Here is a 9,877-nt window from a genome sequence, read left to right on the forward strand (position 1 = left end):
AACGAGAGGCAAATGGCAAATAATGTAATGCGGGAGATAAGGGTATGTGATGGGTACTTGGTATGTTGACTTTTGCGTAGACATCCCCGGAAACGGCACCAGAAATCCTTCTTGGTACCTCTTTTGGTACTGCGTTGGTTTTCCCCGAAGAGGAAGGGATGATGCAGCAAAGTAGCATAAGTATTTCCCTCAGTTTTTGAGAACCAAGGTATCAATCCAGTAGGAGGCTACACGCAAGTCCCTCGCACCTGCACAAAACAAATAAATCCTCGCAACCAACGCAAATAGGGGTTGTCAATCCCTATAGGGCCACTTACGAGAGTGAGATCTGATAGATATGATAAGATAATATTTTTGGTATTTTTATGATAAAGATGCAAAGTAGAATAAAGGCAAAGTAAATGGCAAAGTAAATAACTAACTAGTAGGAGATTGATATGATAGAGATAGACCCGGGGGCCATAGGTTTCACTAGTGGCTTCTCTCAAGAGCATAAGTATTCTACGGTGGGTGAACAAATTACTGTTGAGCAATTGACAGAATTGAGCATAGTTATGAGAATATCTAGGTATGATCATGTATATAGGCATCACGTCCGAGACAAGTAGACCGAAACGATTCTGCATCTACTACTATTACTCCACTCATCGACCGCTATCCAGCGTGCATCTAGAGTATTAAGTTAAAAATAGAGTAACGCCTTAAGCAAGATGACATGATGTAGAGGGATAGACTCATGAAATATGAAGAAAACCCCATCTTGTTATCCTCGATGGCAACAATACAATACGTGCCTTGCTGCCCTTACTGTCACCGGGAAAGGACACCGCAAGATTGAACCCAAAGCTAAGCACTTCTCCCATTGCAAGAAAGATCAATCTAGTAGGCCAAACCAAACTGATAATTCGAAGAGACTTGCAAAGATAACCAATCATACATAAAAGAATTCAGAGAAGATTCAAATATTATTCATAGATAGACTTGATCATAAATCCACAATTCATCGGCCTCAACAAACACACCGCAAAAAGAAGATTACATCGAATAGATCTCCACAAGAGAGGGGGAGAACATTGTATTGAGATCCAAAAATAGAGAAGAAACCATCTAGCTACTAACTATGGACCCATAGGTCTGAGGTAAAATACTCACACTTCATCGGAGGGGCTATGGTGTTGATGTAGAAGCCCTCCGTGATCGATGCCCCCTCCGGCGGAGCTCTGGAACAGGCCCCAAGATGGGATCTCGTGGATACAGAAAGTTACGGCGGTGGAATTAGGGTTTTGGCTCCGTATTTGATCGTTTGGGGGTACGTGGGTATATATAGGAGGAAGAAGTACGTCGGTGGAGCAACAGGGGCCCACGAGGGTGGAGGGCGCGCCTGGGGGGGGGGGGGGGTAGGCGCGCCCCCTACCTCGTGGCCTCCTGTTACGTGTCTTGACATAGGGTCCAAGTCTCCTGAGTTGTATTCGATGAGAAAATCACGTTCCTGAAGGTTTCATTCCATTTGGACTCCGTTTGATATTCCTTTTCTTCGAAACCCTAAAACAGGCAAAAAACAGCAATTCTGGGCTGGGCCTCCGGTTAATAGGTTAGTCCCAAAAATAATATAGAAGTGGATAATAAAGCCCAATAATGTCCAAAAAAGTAGATAATATAGCATGGAGCAATCAAAAATTATAGATACGTTGGAGACGTATCAAATATCTACTGTATTCCAACTTATCCATGGTTCATACCCTCCAATACTACCCATAGATTCATCAAAAAAAGCAAACAGCACAATAAAAACAGAATTTGTCAAAAACAAAACAGTGTGTAGTAATCTGGAAACTTCATATACTTCTGTAACTCCAATAATTCTGAAAAATTAGGACATCCTGGAAAATTTGTATTTAAATCTTGTTCAAAAAGAATCAGGATTGTATCACGCTTCTGTAATAATTGAAAATTATTTTACTGGGCCCAAAAGTTTTTGTTTTTCAGCAAGATCAAATCAACTATCACCATAGACCATCCCAAAGGTCTTACTTGGCACTTTAATGAAACAAAAGCTATTAAACATGATTACTACAGTACCATAATCATGTGAAAACACAAAAATAGTAGGTATAAATGTTGGGTTGTCTCCCAACAAGTGCTTTTCTTTAATGCCTTTTTAGCTAGGCATGATGATTTCAGTGATGCTCACGTAAAAGATAAGAACTGAAACATAATGGGAGCATCATGAAGCATATTACTCGCACATTTAAGTCTAACCCACTTCCTATGCATAGGGATTTTGTGATCAAATAATTTTGTGGAGCAAGAATCAACTAGCATAGGAAGGCAAAACAAGCATAACTTCAAGATTTTCAACACATAGAGAGGAAACTTGATATTATTGCAATATGTAGAAGCATATGTTCCTGTCCCATAATAATTTTCAGTAGCATCATGAATGTGATGCCCCTGATTCGACCGTACACTAATCATACACGCAAATGTGTACGATCAAGATCAGGGACTCATGGGAAGATATCACAACACAACTCTAGACACAAATTAAAATAACACAAGCTTCATATTACAAGCCAGGGGCCTCGAGGGCTCGAATACATAAGCTCGATACACAAGCGTTAGCAGAAGCAACAATATCTGAGTACGGACATAAGTTAAACAAGAATGCCTTAAGAAGGCTAGCACAAAAGCAACAATGATCGAAGAGGCAAGGCCTCCTGCCTGGGACCTCCTAACTACTCCTGGTCATCGGCGGCCTCCACGTAGTAGTAGGCACCCTCGGGGTAGTAGTAGACGTCGACGGTGGCATCTGGCTCCTGGAATCCACCAACTGGTTGCAACAACCGGAAAGAGGAAAGAAGGGAAAAAGGGTAGCAAAGCAACCGTGAGTACTCATCCAAAGTACTCGCAAACATCATATCTATAGTAAGTATGCATTGGTATCAAATGGAAGGGTTGTATATGTGGACTGAACTGCAGAATGCCAGAATAGAGGGGAAGGCCTAGCCTATCGAAGACTAGCATCTTCAAGCAGCTCCAAGCATCTTGCAGCATGTAGAAGAGTAAAGAATAGCAGTTTATATTAACAAACATGTTGTAGAATTAACACCTAGAGATCCTTCCTCGACTCCCTACGAGAAAGCAATCTCGGAGCCACATATCCATCACATATCTCAAGTAACCAGTTCTAATTATGATAGATCAAGATACAAGTCTGAACGTCCACTACCATGGACACGGTATTCGAATAGATAACTTCCCTGCAGGGGTGCACCACGTTACCCAACATGCTTGATTACTCTGGCCGAACACACTTTTCTGAGTCAATGCCTGACCTTGGAAGATCAACACGTTGCAACCCTACCTAGGCTCAGTAGAGAAGTCCCCGCCGGTCTACATCCTAAGCGCTCCGGGGTCTTGGGCCCATCACCCATTGCACTCCGAGTCGTTGTGTGCAGGGTGAATACCAGCGCCACCTCGGATGGTCGGCGTGATCCGATCGTGCCACAATGCTGAACTGGTCGTCTGACAAAGCTTCGGCTGCTACTGCGACGTCAAGGCCCATAACTATTCTCGTGTGGTGGTTAGTGCATAAAGGCCACAGGCCAACTGGAACAAATACCCAGACCTGTTAGTGCATTGAGGGCTCGCGGAGATGAGAAGAGACTCACGATAATGTGACCCCGTCACCCTGTCTCGTGGACTTACAGCAAGGGCCCAGAATGCCCGGCCATGCCTCGTAGAAAACTCATGGGTGCTCTACGGGCCCGACCAACTTTCACATCAACTCGCGGGTACCTGTCATGGCCGATCCGACTTCAGTAATGGTCTCAAGTAAAGTCCAGGTAACCGTGTGTCCAAAACATCAAGGGGAAAAACCCGAGGAATCACCCTCGGTGGATTCCACTCAATGTAATCATCAAGGTGAACATAGGAGGAATCACCCTCGAGGTCCACACTTGAGGGGTTGCACGACAGAGTCGTATCGGGAGTGGTGAAAGAGGAATCACCCTTGATGAACACGACCGAATAGCTACACTACGAAATTATCATCAGGAGTGCGTTACGAGGTATCACCCTTGGTACTCGATAGTAGCTTTGCAAAGTCGAGCAACAAAAGGGGCGTGATGTGATGTGAGGTGTCGGGCTTTGGTCGTCGATCACGTTGATCAAGTCGTCGATGATGAAGCAAGGGCAACAAGGACAAGGTGGGGCTCACTTATGGATCACTAACCAACCAATACTAAGCAGTTTAGGATAAGCAGTAGGTAACAATAAGCGGGTTACAAAAGCAGGCTATGCATCAGAATAGGAGCAATCAATAACAGTAGCAAAATCTAATGCAAGCAAGAGAGAGAATGGAATGGGCGATATCGGGATGATCAAAGGGGGGCTTGCCTGGTTGCTCAGACGAGAAGGAGGGGTCATCAGTGACGTAGTCGATCACAGGGGCATCGGCATCGGTCTCGGGGTCAACCAGAGAGAAGAGGGGGAAAAGAGTAAATAAAGAGCAAACAGATACATGACAAGCAATAAGCAGCGCGAGGGGTGTTCTAACACGGTGCTACACAATACCGGTGAAGGGGGGTAACATCCGGGAAAGTTTTCCCGGGGTTAGGCATTTTGGATAGACGAACCGGAGGGAAAGGGTTTGATGCTTGCTATGCTAGGGACATGTGGCGGACGAACATACCACGTATTCGGATTCGTCTCATCGTTCTGAGCAACTTTCATGTATAAAACTTTTTCATCCGAGATACGAATTATTTCATAAGATTTTCTAAAGTTTTAAACAATATTCTGGAATTATCCTTAATTCAAAAATGCAATTATGATGTCATCACGATGTCAGTAGTCAACAGAGCGTTGACTAGTCAAACTGACGGCCGAGACCCATCTGTCATTGACCTAACTAATTAAGCAGGTTTAATTTGACTAATATAGTTCATTAGGGTAACTAAGCAAGGTTAATTAATTAATTAATTAAAAAATATTATATTTATATATTTTTTGTAGACAGGGGCGTGGGGGCCCCACTCGGCAGTGTCCCATAGGGCCAACTAGGTGTGCGGGCGTGCGGGTACCGGGCGTGGGCGCCCATCGAGGGCGAGGCCGTGGCCTCGGCTGGGCTTACCCCCCGGCCAGCACAAGAGGTGTCGATGGCCTCAGCACCCAGTGCAGGAGGCGGTAGCACAGGGCGAGGCCCGGGGCGGCGGCGGCCCTGGCGGGTGTGGACAGACACCGACGGGAGAGGCGCTGATACGTCTCCAACGTATCTATAATTTTTGATTGTTCCATGCTATTATATTATCTGTTTTGGATGTTTAATGGGCTTTAATATACCCTTTTATATTATTTTTTGGACTAACCTATTAACCGAAAGCCTAGTGCAAATCGCTGTTTTTTTTGCCAATTTCAGTGTTTCGCAGAAAAGGAATATCAAACGGAATCCAAACGGAATGAAACCTTCGCGAGGATCTTTTTTTGGAACAAACGTGATCCAGGAGACTTGGAGTGGATGTCAAGGAAGCAGCGGGGAAGCCACGAGGCAGGAGGGCGCGCTCCAGGGGGGTGGGCACGCCTCCCACCCTCATGGGCCCCTCACAGCTCCACCGACCTATTTCTTTCGCCTATATATACTCTTATACCCTGAAACCTTCGGGGAAAAGAACGAAACACCTTTTCCACCGCCGCAACCTTCTGTACCCGTGAGATCCCATCTTGGAGCCTTTTTTGGCAATCTGTCAGAGGGGGATTCGATCATGGAGGGCTTCTACATCAACACCATAGCCTCTCCGTACCATAGACCTTCGGGTCCATAGTTATTAGCTAGATGGCTTCTTCTTTCTCTTTGGATCTCAATACAAAGTTCTCCTCGATCTTCTTGTAGATCTATTCGATGTAACTCTTTTTGCGGTGTGTTTGCCGAGATCCGATGAATTGTGGGTTTATGAACTTGATTATCCATGAATATTATTTGATTATTCTTATATGCATGATTTGATATCTTTGCAAGTCTCTTCGAATTATTGGTTTAGTTTGGCCTACTAGATTGATCTTTCTTGCAATGGGAGAAGTGCTTAGCTTTGGGTTCAATCTTGCGGTGTCCTTTCCCAGTGACAGCAGGGGCAGCAAGGCATGTATTGTATTGTTGCCATCGAGGATAAAAAGATGGGGTTTATATCATGGTGCTTGAGTTTATCCCTCTACATCATGTCATCTTGCCTAAAGCGTTACTCCGTTCTTATGAACTTAATACTATAGATGCATGTTGGATAGCGGTCGATGTGTGGAGTAATAGTAGTAGATGCAGAATCATTTCGGTCTACTTGACACGGACGTGATGCCTATATTCATGATCATTGCCTTAGATATCATCATAACTATGCGCTTTTCTATCAATTGCTCGACAGTAATCTGTTCACCCACCGTAATACATGCTATCTTGAGAGAAGCCACTAGTGAAACCTATGCCCCCCGGTCTAGTTTACATCATATAAGTTTCCAATCTACAATTCTAGTTTACTATTTATTTTGCAATCTTTATTTTCCAATCTATACAACAAAAATACCAAAAATATTTATCTTATTATCTTTATCAGATCTCACTTTTGCAAGTGGCCATGAAGGGATTGACAACCCCTTTATCGCGTTGGTTGCGAGGTTCTTGTTTGTTTGTGCAGGTACTAGGCGACTTGCGTGTAGTCTCCTACTGGATTGATACCTTGGTTCTCAAAAATTGATGGAAATACTTACGCTACTTTGCTGTATCACCCTTTCCTCTTCAAGGGAAAACCAACGCATGCTCAAGAGGTAGCAAGAAGGATCTCTGGCGCCGTTGCTGGGGAGGCTTACACCAAGTCAAGTCAAGATTTGATCTCCCGTCAACTAGCCATTTCTGGCGCCGTTGCCGGGGAGATCTACGCACAAGTCAAGACATACCAAGTACCCATCACAAACTCTTATCCCTCGCATTACATTATTTGCCATTAGCCTCTCGTTTTCCTCTCCCCCACTTCACTTTTGCCATTTTATTTGCCTCTTTTCCGTTCGCCCTTTTACCATTTGCCTTTCTTTCGCCATGGCTGAATCAAAAAGGGGTAAGGCTTTTCTCCCGAGTTCTAGCACTTTGGATAGACCCTCTATCCTTTCTAAGCTCATAAATAATGATGCTATTGAAAGACCTACCGGGGTTATCAATGAGAGTTTGGATAATTTCGATGAAGACAATCCCGAAATTTTTCGTTATTTTCTTGATGAGTCTTTGAAAGACGCTTGGGATAGGTTATTAAGGATCCAAGCTAGCTATGTGCCCCAATATCAAATTGAGATATACCTAAAAAGCTTTTATGTTGGCTTACCCTCTTCGTTCAAGCAAGTTTTAGATTCTATTTTTGAAGAAGGTTTTCTTGAGGGGGATGCCATAGATACCTATGAAAAGATGAAAACTATATTTGGCCACCCCATGAGTGAGAAGGTTGAATCCACCTCTCTTTTGTGCTTTTATCAAAATGAAATTATCAAAGAGATGAAGGCTAGCTTAGATGCAAATTTTCATAGCGTGCTTAATCTTTCTTCCACCATTAATGGCCATGTGCTTTCTCAAAATAGAAGGATAAATGCTATAGATAAGAATTTTTCTCTTTTCTTTCCCAACACCAAAGATGGTAATACCTAGATCTATTCTTGTTTTTATGCCTAGTTAGGGGCGTTAAACGATAGCGCTTGTTGGGAGGCAACACAATTTTATTTTTGTTCCTGTTAAGTAATAAATAAATCATCTATCCTCTGTTATGATTGTGTTTTTTATGTTTTAATTAGTGTTTGTGCCAAGTAAAGCCTTTAGGATCTTCTTGGATGATTGTTGTTTGATCTTGCTGAAAAAACAGAAAGTATGCGCTCACGAGAATAATTTTCATTTTTTACCAGAGAGCGATAAAATACTGATTCCAACTGCAGTAGATAAATATACAAATTGTTTAGGACGTAATAATTTTGTAGAATGTTTGTAGTTACAGAAGTATTCGAAACCTTCAGATTACTACAGACTGTTCTGTTTTTGTCAGATTCTGTTTTTCGTGTGTTGTTTGCTTATTTTGATGAATCTATGGCTAGTATCGGGGGGTATGAACCATAGAGAAGTTGGAATACATTAGGTTTAACACCAATATAAATAAATGATGAGTTCATTACAGTACCTTAAGTTGTGATTTGTTTTCTTATACTAACGGAGCTCATGAGATTTTCTGTTGAGTTTTCTGTTGTGAAGTTTTCAAGTTTTTGGGTAAAGATTTGATGGATTTTGGAACAAGGAGTGGAAAGAGCCTAAGCTTGGGGATTCCCAAGGCATCCCAAGGTAAAATCCAAGGACAACCAAAAGGATAAGCTTGGGGATGCCCCGGAAGGCATCCCCTCTTTCGTCTTCGTCTATCGGTAACTTTACTTGAGGCTATATTTTTATTCATCACATGATATGTGTTTTGCTTGGAGAGTCTTGTATAACTTGAGTTTTTGCTTTTTAGTTTACCACAATCATCCTTTCTGTACACACCTTTTGGGAGAGACACACATGAATTGGAATTTATTAGAATACCCTATGTGCTTCACTTATATCTTTTGAGCTAGATAGTTTTGCTCTAGTGCTTCACTTATATTTTTTTAGAGCACGGTGGTGGTTTTATTTTGTAGAAATTATTGATCTCTCATGATTCACTTATATTATTTTGAGAGTCTTTTAGAACAGCATGGTAATTTGCTTTGGTTATGAAATTAGTCCTAATATGATAGGCATTCAAGATGGGTATGATAAAAATCTTTCATATAAAGTGCATTGAATACTATGAGAAGTTTGATTCTTTATGATTGTTTTGAGATATGAAGATGGTGATATTAGAGTCATGCTAGTTGAGTATTTGTGAATTTGAGAGATACTTGTGTTATGTGATTACCGTAGCATGCACGTATGGTGAACCGTTATGTGATCAAGTCGGAGCATGATTTATTTTTTGATTGTCTTCCTTATGAGTGGCGGTCGGGGACGAGCGATGGTCTTTTCCTACCAATCTATCCCCCTAGGAGCATGCGCGTAATACTTCATTTCGATAACTAATAGATTTTTGCAATAAGTATGTGAGTTCTTTATGACTAATGTTGAGTCCATGGATTATACGCACTCTCACCCTTCCACCATTGCTAGCCTCTCTTGTACCGCGCAACTTTCGTCGGTACCATAAACCCAACATTTACCTTCCTCAAAACAGCCACCATACCTAACTATTATGGAATTTCCATAGCCATTCCGAGATATATTGCCATGCAACTTTTCACCGTTCCGTTTATTATGACACGCTCCATCATTGTCATATTGCTTTGCATGATCATATAGTTGACATCGTATTTGTGCCAAAGCCACCATTCATAATTTTCCATACATGTCACTCTTGATTCATTGCACATCCCGGTACACCACCGGAGGCATTCACGTAGAGTCATATTTTGTTCTAAGTATCGAGTTGTAATTCTTGAGTTGTAAGTAAATAAAAGTGTGATGATCATCATTATTAGAGCATTGTCCCAGTGAGGAAAGGATGATGGAGACTATGATTCCCCCACAAGTCGGGATGAGACTCTGGACGAAAAATAAAGAAAGAAAAAAAAAGAAAAGGAAAAGAGGCCATAAAAAGAAGAAGGAGAAAAGGCCCAAATAAAAAAACGAGAGAAAAAGAGAGAAGGGGCAATGCTACTATCCTTTTTCCACACTTGTGCTTTGAAGTAGCACCATAATCTTCATGATAGATAGTCTCTTATGTTGTTACTTTCATATACTAGTGGGAATTTTTCATTATAGAACTTGGCTTGTATATTCCAATGATGGGCT

Source organism: Triticum aestivum, chromosome 4A (assembly GCF_018294505.1).
Source record: "Triticum aestivum cultivar Chinese Spring chromosome 4A, IWGSC CS RefSeq v2.1, whole genome shotgun sequence".
Classification (NCBI taxonomy): Eukaryota; Viridiplantae; Streptophyta; class Magnoliopsida; order Poales; family Poaceae; genus Triticum; species Triticum aestivum.